This window comes from Pseudopipra pipra, chromosome 4 (assembly GCF_036250125.1).
Source record: "Pseudopipra pipra isolate bDixPip1 chromosome 4, bDixPip1.hap1, whole genome shotgun sequence".
Lineage (NCBI taxonomy): Eukaryota > Metazoa > Chordata > Aves > Passeriformes > Pipridae > Pseudopipra > Pseudopipra pipra.
In genome coordinates, this window is record NC_087552.1 from 45,187,670 (window position 1) to 45,200,574 (window position 12,905).

Sequence of the window (12,905 nt, forward strand, 5' to 3'; positions counted from 1 at the left end):
ATACCTATGATGTACAAGTCTGCAATATATTTTTTAATGTTTGAAATGTTTTTAATGCTTGAAACTCCACTGGATATTATTTTGCAGTCTGTTTTAGTCTAAATAACATGAACTGTTATTGAAAAACATTTAGTAAGCAAAGATGCAGTTAGTTTCAGTCACACAGCTTTATGCTGGTTTACTTATGTTTTAGGCTCAGAAAAAATACTTTACCTGAAATATATACAGCTATGTAATAAGCATAGATTTTAAAACTCCAATTTCAAAATAGATGTGCATGATAGACTGTGTTTTGGGAACTGTTTAAATTTTAGTTGTAGTCATATATCATTCATCTGGTCATCCCCCAAAAATGGTGATTTCCCAGCCTTTTCATATTATATTGTACCACAATATTTCTTCTGCTTTTTTCATTGCAAAGTTACCTTCTAGAATTACCACATTTCCGTGATGTGTGTAGGTCCCAACTTCCTCAAGCTTCAAACACCCAGAACCCTTTCTCCATGTTTAACCTGCAACTTTAAAAGCCACTCCATTACCCGAGTTTAGGCAACTCTCCCTGTAAACCAAGATGGCAATGGAACTTCGGCAGAGAATTGGCACATTTCTTTCCCAACAAGGTTGTTTTTGAGCATTTTAGCTGCTTAAGCAATAAAGAATTTTGAGGCCAAATGTGACACACTTCAGATTAAGCAGCGTTAGCGCAGAGTCCCTAATTGCTGTGTAGGCTTTAGCAGTATTCAAGTGCCTAAACCTCAATATATGTTGAGAATTTAGGAGAATTGTATCTAGTGCTGTATGTTTATGCACAATACACATTCTGGCTAGTAAGTAAGCAGCATGATCTAAGGAAGAGATCATGCACATATGTGCACCTGCCAGTCTTCACTTTGGTATTTTGTACCTTTTCAGATGTGGACTTCACAGTATTAATACAATTCCTTTAATGCAGTTGTTTTGTCACCGTGTGGAGAAAAAGTTTATATATCTTTGCTATTTGATTCAATGTCAATTTCTGGTCTATAGTTGGCATGAGATTGAATCTCTGATTAGAAGTGCAAAATTCATCTAACCCTAAATTATCAAGTACCATAGAAGGAATCCACAAAGGTAACAAAACAGCAGTGCTTTATTGTCTCAATTCATGAGGACACTCTTGAACAGTAACATTTGGTAATGCCACTCTTGTGCTACTATTCCATTGAGGACAGATTTGATAACACCATTTGGTTATCATCAATGCACTTTCACCCTCTCTAAGTCTCCATTTTAAAAAAGCACTTTGATGCCTCTTGCTCATTTTCTTATTTCAACAGACTGCGATCTATTTCTACCCATAAGATTACCAGTAAGTGAAATATCTTCCACAGAAAGTTACATTTTTCATTTAAAAAAAGCCATGTACAGCTACTCTTGATAAAGCACTGAAAGTATTTTGTACCACATCAAGTAGACTGATGAATTAGCTGTAAATCTCTTACCTCTCTCTCCTCTAACTTCTGTATTCTATGACACTGTTTATTTTAAACTGGCAAAGATCACACTGTCCATAATTTCTTTACAAATCCATGGGACTTCCTGCAGAAAAAAGGTGATATTCACATGAGGAAGGCTGTCACAGATGGCCTTATAAGCAAACAAATTACAGCAAAGTACAAAAACATACAGCAATGTATGTAAAAAATAATAGAATTGCAAAACACATTTAATTTTTAATTTAAGTACAACAGTTCCACCTAATATATTTGCCTCTGATTGTATGATAGTACAAACAAAAGCATAGTCCTGTGGCTGAAGAATTGAACTAAGTCAGGAAATTAAGTTAGCTTTGTGCTCAGCTTTATCATTTTCTGCCAAGACCATTCAGCAGTTTCACATGACTTTAAAGCAAATTAGGTCTGCTCGGAAGCTCTGAAAATTTAAGCATTAATTTAGGCACTTAGATAGGGATCTAAAACAAATTATGTACCCCAAAATCTGCTTTGAGGGTTCCATTCTCAAAAGTGCTTTTTTCTGAAATGTATTACATATGTTATGTGATCTGGGGTTTGATATCATACACAAATTCTGTACGCAGAGCAAATAAAGAGTATCCATAGACATCTTTGTTGCAGTGTTCTGTAATGTAAATAAAAAAATAAGAACTCTCCTGTAAGTATGGATTAAATCCATCTGAAGAAAAAAGCAGTTCATTTCACTGTCATTGCCTCATTTAATGAACTCGGCCTGTTCTGAGTTTGCCTTTTAAGATGTATTTCTGCCATTCACTGAAAATTAAATAAGCACTAACATACTGAAGAATAATAAAGCCACTTTTTAAAATTACTTGCATCTTATCATACTGTCATTATCATATGTCAGTCAATTGGATATTATATGTTAATCCAAAGATAAAAGTGTGAATGAATGTACAAATGGGTACACGGTTTTCTGATAAACCTTTTTTCCCCTTAATCAATATTGGAATTGTCATTAAACTTTAAAATCTGCATCAGATATTCAATCCTAGTTCCAACCATGACATATCTGATAAAATACTCATTTAAGTCTGAAAAAATATAAACTCATTGCAGTATTATTTTACAAAAAGCATTTTCCTGACTGCTCCCCTTACATTAAAATGAACTGTATGACCAGAATGTGCAGATTTACACTTCTGAGTTCAAAAGAATTCCTTTGACGCCCACTGATTTATAATGGTGTAGCTGAGACTCAAATCTGTCCCTTTGTTTATGTATAGAAAGAGCCATAGGAACAAGTGATCAGAGAACATTTTCTTGCTGCCAGTATATCAGTGCAGGAATCTGCAGCCAAGGTTTTACAAGGCTCAGTGCCACCACAATTTAAAACTGATTAACAAAAAACACTATAGTCAGTGTAATTTATTTGGAGAAGGCAAAAAACAGAAGAGTATGTATTTCAGCAAGAATTCAGGCATGAAGAGCTGGCATGCCTCCAGTTTGAGTGAGCATTGCAACGAAACTTTCATTTCCATGAAAGTAACAGGTTTTTTATTATTTGTAAAACTAACAAAGAACAATAAAAGATTTGTTCAAAATATTTTAATAGGAGCATGTATATGACAAAGCATGTAAATTCCTTAAGCCTCTACCCTTTAAAAATGTTTGCTTCTTCTTGACACTCTAGGAAATCTAACAAACACAGGATACAAGCACAAGCACAGCGCAGGGAGCTCATAAGCCATACTAGAAGGAACTCTAGTGTAACATATAATTTTTAGATGCATACATGTTTTTCAAAACCTGTATCAGGACATCAGAAGACATTGAATTCCTAGGGCTTCATGAAGAATGGTACAGCTTCTCTGGCAAGACAGCCATTCACATTAGCTACTCTTCCCTCATGTTAGCATTTTAGCTTATCAACACCAGCTAGAGTATAATGACACAGTTGAGACAGAAGAGGAGGTGTGGTAGAGAAAACGTATTAGTTAAATGCTGGGTCAGGTGATAATGAAGAGCTCAGGATAAGTTTTAATGTTTTGCTATTTAGACTGCGTTAAAGTGAATCTCTAGGATAAGACTACATTTGTACTATGTACAAATATGTGCAACCATGATCCTCATTGGATACAGATAGGAACTGTCTCTGCTCAATCTCCTCTAGGCTTCAGACGGTTAGCAATACGATGTGTTCTAATTTAAAAGGATCTTTACTTCAGACTTTTCAAAACTTTACCACAAAAGCAGAGCAAATTCAACAGCGGTAATAATTTTGCCTCCTTTGAGACTTGTCCCATGGTACAAATTCCCAGGCTCTTGATTCAGTAAAATTTATATTCTAAATCAGAATCAAAACAAAATACAATCCTCTTACGCAAAATACTCATTCTTTCCTTTCTCCAATATGTGAGAAAAGCATTCATGAAAACAAAATCTGCATTAGAATGAACATAAATATTTACAAATTGAATTCCGTTCTTACTGGTTACATATGCAAGACTTGTGTAACACCATCATACCATTTATTACTAAACAGTACCTAAGACATGCCCAAATATCTCAGTGAGCATGGCATCACACCCATCAGAAAACAGGACTGCTTAAAACACAATAGGAAATACAAATAGTAACAACTAATTGGTTTCTGAGGACTTTCAGGTAATTACCCAGGCTTCATGGTATTCAACACTCAAAAATCTTTTGGGTGGAACAGATGGGGGAAAAGAAGAGTTTCCATTTTCATTGCTTTTGAAATTAATAGGTCTGAAGTATCAGGAAGGCAGAACATTCTAAATAGCACAATAAATTCTCTCCTTCAGAATTTCACAACCTCATGAGAAGTATGTTTGGGTTATATTGCTTGATGACTAACTGCATTATGGCCAATGAATAGTAATGATACTTTCAAAAGTTAAAGTGTTCCCAACATTCTATTTGTGTGAGATAAACAGTTGGAGACAGGGCATTCAAAAGAACTTCCTCGTGCTCTGCTGAAGCATGTTAACTTCACTGTTTCAGTCTTGGCAACAATTTCCTATTTTGGGACCAAAAAGTGATCCTGTCCAACACTTAACTGCTTGTTGTTTAGTAATAAACACCTGTTAGTGTTTACCATCAATTCTTTGAATTGCAATTAAATTCAGATTTGAGCAGGAGATGAGTGAAAAAGTTCAGACTTCCAAGATTTTCATTTTTTTTAATTTTTTCTCCTGGTAGAGGATATCCTAATTTAAGTCTTTCAGGTCATATGACTGTACAGATGGAAAGCCCAGACCTTGATGATAACTACATTGCACTGCATCAGGTTTGAAAATTCAAGAAATCAAGGTTAGCTGATTTAGGATTTTGACATTAGAGCACTATATCTCTGAATCTGTTTTATCTGTTTTAGCATAGTTTTTGCGAACAAGGCCTGTTATTAAATTTTTAAGGTAGGAGATGGTGGAGGAAAGGGTACACAAAAATGTGGGAAATCTGGCACAGCAGTATTTTTCATTCTTAACAATGAACCACTGTTGTATTTCTTCTATGACCTATTAATCCAATACTAATACTAAAAGCTGCAATGTTTCATAAAGTCCCTTATATATCCCAAAGGCATTTAAATATTCACAATGTTGTTTAAATAGACATTCAAATAAAATTTTATTTTTAAAATGTTGCTTACCTTCTTTCATTTTTCTTCTTTCTGACAGGTAGTATGAGCTAAAAATTATCTAACTACTAAACAAAATTAGACTTCAGGAATTATAGGTGGCAATTTACTGCTTTTCTAAATACAAAGGTGAAATCAACTAAGCTAAATAATTCTTTTTATAGCTAATTTTTACATCTTCTGTATTGTTTTAGCCAATGCTTCCAAATTCTATCACACTATGAAACAGAGAAAACCTTAACACATTAAAAGAGATTTAAAGTATCAGTTTAGGTCTTGTATGCTAATTAACTAATGCTATTTTCATTCCTTTTAAACCTGTAATGAATTCAGTGTTAGAGAAAGCAGAGCAAAGGTACACTGCTGGAAGCCTTTGTTACACTGGGGTTGTATTCTAGAAGTAAAAGGAAAATAGCTTGCTGATAACTGCATAACCCTCAAATTATTATATCAACAAATCTACATTCTCTGCTTCTTTGAGACCTCCTGCACTACCAGACATGCTCACGCTCGACCTTGAAAGACTGAACAAGACCTTGCACTTAGTATGCCTGAGAAGCATGAAGTCCACCATCCACAGTACTGGTTTCCTCGGCCTGAGGTCTGTATTGTCGGTGTTCTCACCGGCAGTACCTAAAAACAGAGAGAGAGTAGAGGAGGCAGAAATGCAAACAGAAGTAGAGAGAAGCAGAAGGGGAATCTGCATGACAGCATGAAGAGGACACAGGCAAACAGGATCAGTTATAAAGAAATGGACAAAAGTTAATTAACACAGTACAACTGTCCTGAGACCTGAAACATAAAGCAAGTTTCATCACAAGTTTTCCTTGCTCTCAGAGCAAATACTTGTGAAATACCAGGGAGAGAGTGTGTCTATTATTCTTACTTGAGAGAGCTTGACCCCCAAAAAATAATTACACTGTTAGTCCATGGAGCTGCTGGATCCAGTTCTCTCATGATGATGTGTTATTTGGTTCCACACACTACAGTTTCAGGGGGTTCCCATAGCTTGTTTTTTGATTACAAGTACAAAACAAAACTCTCAGAAGCTGACATGAGAGGATAAAGCTTGCCAGGGCAATCTAAATTCAGTCTCAAGTCATTCAGTCTTTTGTTATAAATGGTCCTTAATTACAAGAACACAAACTATTTTCTTTGCACCTTTATCTCAATTAGAGATTTCTTCAGTATGTTCTTTATATATGCAATCCTACTCCCTTTAAAAATACAATCTCATGTGTTTTACATTTATCTTGAATATATAAAACAGTGTTCTATGTATTGTCATTCACACAAAGAAGCTGCTACTCTCCTATCTCTAATGAAGAAAAAAAGTGGGAAAAAAGCATTGATGACACTGATACTACAATAAACCAGAGCCTTAATGCTCAGTTCTTGCTCAAGTGGCTTTAAAGGAAACATTCACCTGCCATTATTTCCAGGCCTCACAGTGCCAGAGGGGTTTGATTTTTTTTTTCCCTCCCTCAGCCCCAGTAATGTAGATGATTTTAAGAGATTTATTGTATAACTACTGTGCTTTTGGCATATTTCCCTCTGCGTGCTTGAAATTCTACAGAGCATTTCCAGTATAATACCACAGCACTCAATTTAACTATGCTGGAAACTATTTTTGCCCTTTTATTTAAATCCATTAGGGTGCTTATAATAGGATATTGTATTGGATTCTATTTATTTTTAAACTCCAAACGTGAAATATATGTGAATGTCACAAAACAAATGTATCTTTATAAACCTCTACAAAATGGAACAATTACTGAAACGGCATGTATCTGTTTTTACTATGGTCTGTGCCTATTGATGTTTTTCTTGTTTCAAACTGGAAATTACCTAATGCAGACAATTAAGACCAACTATAGTATTACCATACTCTTTCTCCTAAAAGTATTATCTCAGCAACTAATTCTAACCATGTTCTAACCATTTTGACAATAAGGAAAAATAACAGCCTTGAAAGTGCTGTTATAAAATTTGAATAGAATAGAAAAGTTCTAAAACTCCTGACTAGATCTAGTCTGTTAATCACAGAAAGATCTGTAACAGCAGCCCTTATTTTTTTCTGTTGCATGTGTTGTATGAACAATTGCATTCAAATCAGTGTACATGTATGGACTGCTGAATATGGTAATAACTATTACAAATTTACCTACATTTCAGGGCACAAATGTATCATCCTCTGAACATTCCAAATAGCAAGCCACATGTGCTTTCCACAAGTGCTCTTATCTGGCAAAACTCAGACTTGACTCTAAGTTATAAACTGTACAAAAGATGTGTTGGGACGTAACAAAGCTAACACCACAGAGTATTACTGCTGGATTAGTTGGGTTTTTAAGAGTTGGTCTTTAGGCAACTAAGGCTAAGACTGTAAATTTGACAAGGTACATCATGCACTTACAGAGCCTGCCTATTCTCAGTTTAAAGAAAAAGTGACTCAACTATCAGTTTAATATGTGAGAAGTGATAAAAGTAAAACTGTGCTTTTCTTTACCCCCTAAAAGGTTCCAGTGAGATCATTACTGGATCTATAACCCTTCTTCATTACACCCCTTATTAGCATTGATCCAACTCTAGAACGAGAGCAGCAAGCTAAACTGTCACTCAAATCACACAGGTTATAACCAGGTCAACCTGTCTACACTGGGGAAGCAGCATGCTCATCCTCTGGAGAGACCACTCATTCATCAACTTTGCCAGCTAATGAATGGATTAACACTGACAGCAACTAAGAAGGCATTTTTTTTCCTAACTGGTTATGGTTCAAATAAAAAATGTAATCATAAACATACAGTGACAGTCCAAAACGATTCATTCTCCCTGAGCATACAAGACAAAGTACTACTAATACAGATTGCTTCTCAATATCAGTATCAATAGGAAACAGAATAATTATATGGAGTAAAAAAGAAGGCAGATCTACAATAATATAAAATTAAAACAATAATGGTAAGAAGGGGGATGAAATGCTGAAGAAAGTCTTTCTTCACACACTTCACAATTGAACTATTGTCAACTATGTAAAATTATACCCAACTACTACTACTACTACTACTGCCTAAAGGCATCAAAGACAACTATTATGTTGATTTTGTATGTGTCAGAATTTCTTCTCATATCAGTTAGGAAGGCTACATGACCTCGACACTAGAACAACAAAAGACTTCATGAAATCTGCAGACTCACGCTGAAAAGCCTGCCTTAGAGAAATATCACTCACAGAACCTGAACTGCTCTGAGACACTTGTAGACTGATGAATTTCAGCTAAGCTCCTTTTTCAAACACAGCAATCCTGAAGCAGTGATCAAATATGTAGGTCTTTCTCCTTAGCTACTCTTGTTAGCACTGTAGAGAAAAATGTTGTAAAAGTAATGTTTTATCTTGCTTCTAAACATTAACATAAAAATTAAACTATCAAGAAAAGGACATTGTAGCTCTAGGAGGCCTCCTATCACAAGATGCCAAAGCAATTTATAGACATGAATTCATTTATCCTGGAATAAACTGCAAATATATTTCTGACTTATATGAGGAAAACTGGACAATCAGAAAAATCAGCTGGAAGGAATTATGAAGGTATTATGAAAGACCTTAGCATTAATACCGAAATCTTCCAGCCTCCCGTCCCTAACACAGTTAAAAAAACCATGGTTTCTTCTTTTAGGCACTTAAATCATGCCCACTCAGGGGTGTGCAAGAAAATGCAAACATATGTGACATAGGTGTGGAGGCAGCACACAAAACAAAAGATTTCTAATACCTCTGGGAATGCTCTCCTTCACTGCAAGACAGCTTCCCACCCTCCTTCAAGGATCCAAGTGAGTGCTAAGCAAACCACAGAATAAACTCTGCTGCAAGTTCTGTATACAGGAAGGCTCCATTTAAGCTCTGGATGCTACAAAAACATTGATTCCTCAATATTTGAATTCATAATGTGGTTTTAAAATGCAAACCATAATATACATATATAGCACAGGCTTGCTATAATGGTATCCCATATTTATTGATAACTGTAACTATCATAACGGGGGTACAGAATGATCAGGACATATTTTTATCAGCTAAACATCACCTAGAGAATTTATTCCAGCCTAGTACCATGAACCTGCAGTCAAACTTTTTGGTCAAGATTGACAGGAACTTGAGCTAAGATCCTGTTATATCAAGGTTAAAAAATTTTCATTGTCTCTCCTTCCAGGTGTTGCAGAAAATAGACTGAAGGAGTGCTTTGGCAGCCTAGTTGGCTTTGCCCTGAGGTTCTTAACAAATTTCAAATCATAAGACTGATTCCAATAGCATTCTCATATGTCAGCTATGATATTCAGTTATCATATTCTTATCTCTCAAAATAAATAACTCTATTATTACTGACTTACTTTTTCAAGTGTTAATATGTAATATATTCTTACAAGAATGTGGTAAAAAGTTTTGCCTCATTCTCCCAATTTGTTACTTGTTGATTCTTTAATCTATTGGGACTGATTAAATTAATGGGAATATCCAATGAGTCAGGAGTTTGGCTACAGCCAGTAAGGGCCAGACTTCCAAGGTCTGGGAAATATGCACTGAACTACTTATAAAATAGTGGTTGTGCTGCTAAAATGTAAAACATTTTTGAGACTCTTGAGCAAAAGAGACCACAAACTACAGCTTTTAATTCAAGGTCAGCAATTTCCCCAATGCTTTTATCAAGTGTAAGAGACTGTTATGGGCTGGCTCAATATACTTCTAGAATTTAAAACCCAGAACACTTGAGCTCATGTTCAGCTTGATCTTGCTTCTGTAAAGAAGCCTTAAAAGGAGGTTCAAAGGAGACAGGTGTGACAGTAGGGTATGTTATATTCACAGTATTTCTCATACTCTGAAGAGGAATCCAAAGCACTAAGCCTTGTGTTTGAGCTTTGATACAAAGCTTGATGAAATTCTAATTTGAACATTATCTTGATCTGAACAAATTTTGTTTGTTAAGGCAGCCAGATCCGTCTCAATTTCAAATATTTGCACTCTAATAGAATAATTAGAATTGTTATATGGTCTACAAGTACAAATGAAAGAATTAGTGAGAGTTTCCAAAGATGGGTGCAAACTGTTGCTCTCATTCCACTTGGATGGAGGTTCTCTTCATCCAGGCACTGACATGATGCAGTTCAGAAGCTACTTATTGATGTTAACGAGGTATTTGGCCTAAACTAACATATCCTACACACAACAAGGCCTAGTGCCATGTTAAAATAAATCAGTTAAATTCCTGGCTCTCAGACTGAGCTGACTTACAGCAGATGAGCACAATAAACTCACTCCCACCTGCTGTTTCCATGGAGGTACAGTGGTGAAAACACCCTCAAGAGGGTCCTTACATGGCAGAAGGAGGAATGTAACAGAAGATTATGAACTTTTTTAATAATCATCATATGAAAAGTCACAATTAAATTGCAACAAAAAGCTATATTTAAATCAACGCCATTTCAGAAACTCTTTTGATAGTGAAAAGCAAAAGAAAGAATTAGCAGAATGTGAATTATCTACATTATTATAATTAAAGGGAGACAGTTTCTATGTCTTCATGCTAGAGAAAAGAAAACTTGAGCAAATAAAGCAGAGCTGAGTCATAAGTAGGTTACTGACAAAATAAAGCTGCTGAAATATCCTTGCTGGAAAACAGAGAAGAGATTAAAAAACAAACTCCTGTGGAAAATCTGCTATCTTTTTCCAGAGAAGCAGAACGAATTTTAAAGAAGGGCTTTCAAATAAGAAGCAAATTGGCAACTTCCTAAGAAAGAAGTGGATAAGCTCTGAGCGGCTTGGTTTATCAAATGGAAATTTGCTTTCAAAAGGGGTGTGCTGAAACAAAAATAAAGAAAACTGGGAAGTTTGCCCAGGAGTAAGCCTCCAGCTTATTTGTAGGGAAAACACTGATCAAAGCTTGCTGAACCTAGAGAGTATTTAAGGTCTTATTAACAGAACTGATAAAAAATCAAATTTCATTTTCAGCTATTAATAGCAGCACAAGAGCTACAACAGCCAAGACTTAATCTGAAAGAGAAAGAATGTTTCAAGTAAGTTGATTCTAACTTGATATTTCACCTTGTTCTTGTCAATTAAAAAAAAAAAAAAGTCTCCATTGATTCCTGACATGATTACAAAACGTCAACATACAGTGATAGAGATTTGCTCAAAATGAGTTCAGGTTTCAAATGAAATCTGATTTGAGCAGTTAAACACCCCTGTGAGTGTAAAGGCAGAGAAAAAAAATCTTTGCTGGGGAAGAGAGCACATACTATGTCAACTAACATACAATTTTATGCAATCACTGCATGAGACATAGGTCAATGAAACTATTAGCAGAGGTGTTGTTAGGGAAATTGCAAGATAGCACAAAGGAAACTACATGCACTACTTCTAATTTACCAGGACTGCCCTGCTTACATTACCAGGGGTACACATAACAGCTAGGGTAAAGCTTGGTGCTACCTGAAAAGGGAACTGTTGAACTGTTGCACAGTACCATGTATCTGCAATTCCCAATTTACAAAGCACTGGCCTCCAAGGGTCTTGGAGTCAATGTCACAGAAATAAAGACTAATAGACATTCTCTGAAAAATTCAAAGAATTACTATAAACAGGAGATTTTTTTTTTTAAGCTATTATTGGAAGTTACATCATTGGCCTTTGTTTCAATTAAGCTTAGGTGATGACATTCTGTTCCCATGGTATTGCATGGAAAACTGAGAATACTTGACCAATGCCTGCATTTTTCTACAGGAGTAATCCTGTACAGGAGTATTCTTCCTACTCTCTCTGCTAAAATCTCTAGCCTCTGTGTCGTCATTAAACTCTGTGTTTTCCTACCAGCCTCTGCAGTCACTCTGCACATTTCCTACTAGAGCTATTCCACTTTGAACAATTTAATTCAATGCTCTTTGGACCAGAATGTAGGAGATTGGTTATAATGACATGAGAAACAAGAGTGGTAACTCCAACAAATATATAATTCATATATAGTGGAGTAGTTTCAACCAGACAGTTTGAAAGAATCTACCTAGAATAAAAAACCAAGAGCCTATTTCCTGGACATTTGCTTGAGTTGTTAGAAACTGATGTTACACTGAATCCAAGGTGACTTTATCCACTCTAAGCTGTTTAATTTACCTCTGACCACCTATATTTTGCCTTGCAGTCTGTATCAAATATGCACACGACTCATACTGCTCTTCAGAAAGAATCTAAAAATGACAGATGCCAAATTAAGGAGGAAGCCTATTCAAATACATAATTCCACACTTTCTTTTAGCAAGGTACAGACAGGTTCTCTGGAGAATTTTCGGAGGAGGTAAATTATCTCTGTATGCACGACATCCTCTGCTTATATTAACCCTTTGAAGAACATGTAGGAACTTTAAATAAAGCACTGCAGCAGTTTTAGCTACAGTTTTTTAACGGATTTCTTGAAGAGTCAGGATAACCCTTGGCTGAAGCTGGATGATGAATGCAGACAATAGTATGGCTGATGTTGTACTTGGAGAGAAACTAGCAAATGCTGAGGAAAAAAAATAAATGTCAAAAGTAACTAAGTTCATCTTCCATCAGATGATCATTCACAGATTTTCTGTAATAGCAAAGTTGATCCACAATTTTCTGAAGAACAGGAGGGAAAATAACCTGGACTGAAACTCTCCAGTCACTTACATGGACTGAGCAACACCAGAGAGCTTCAAACCAGCAACTAGTTCCCCCCATGACAGAGCCCTCAGTTTTAGCCTATCCTAGTTAT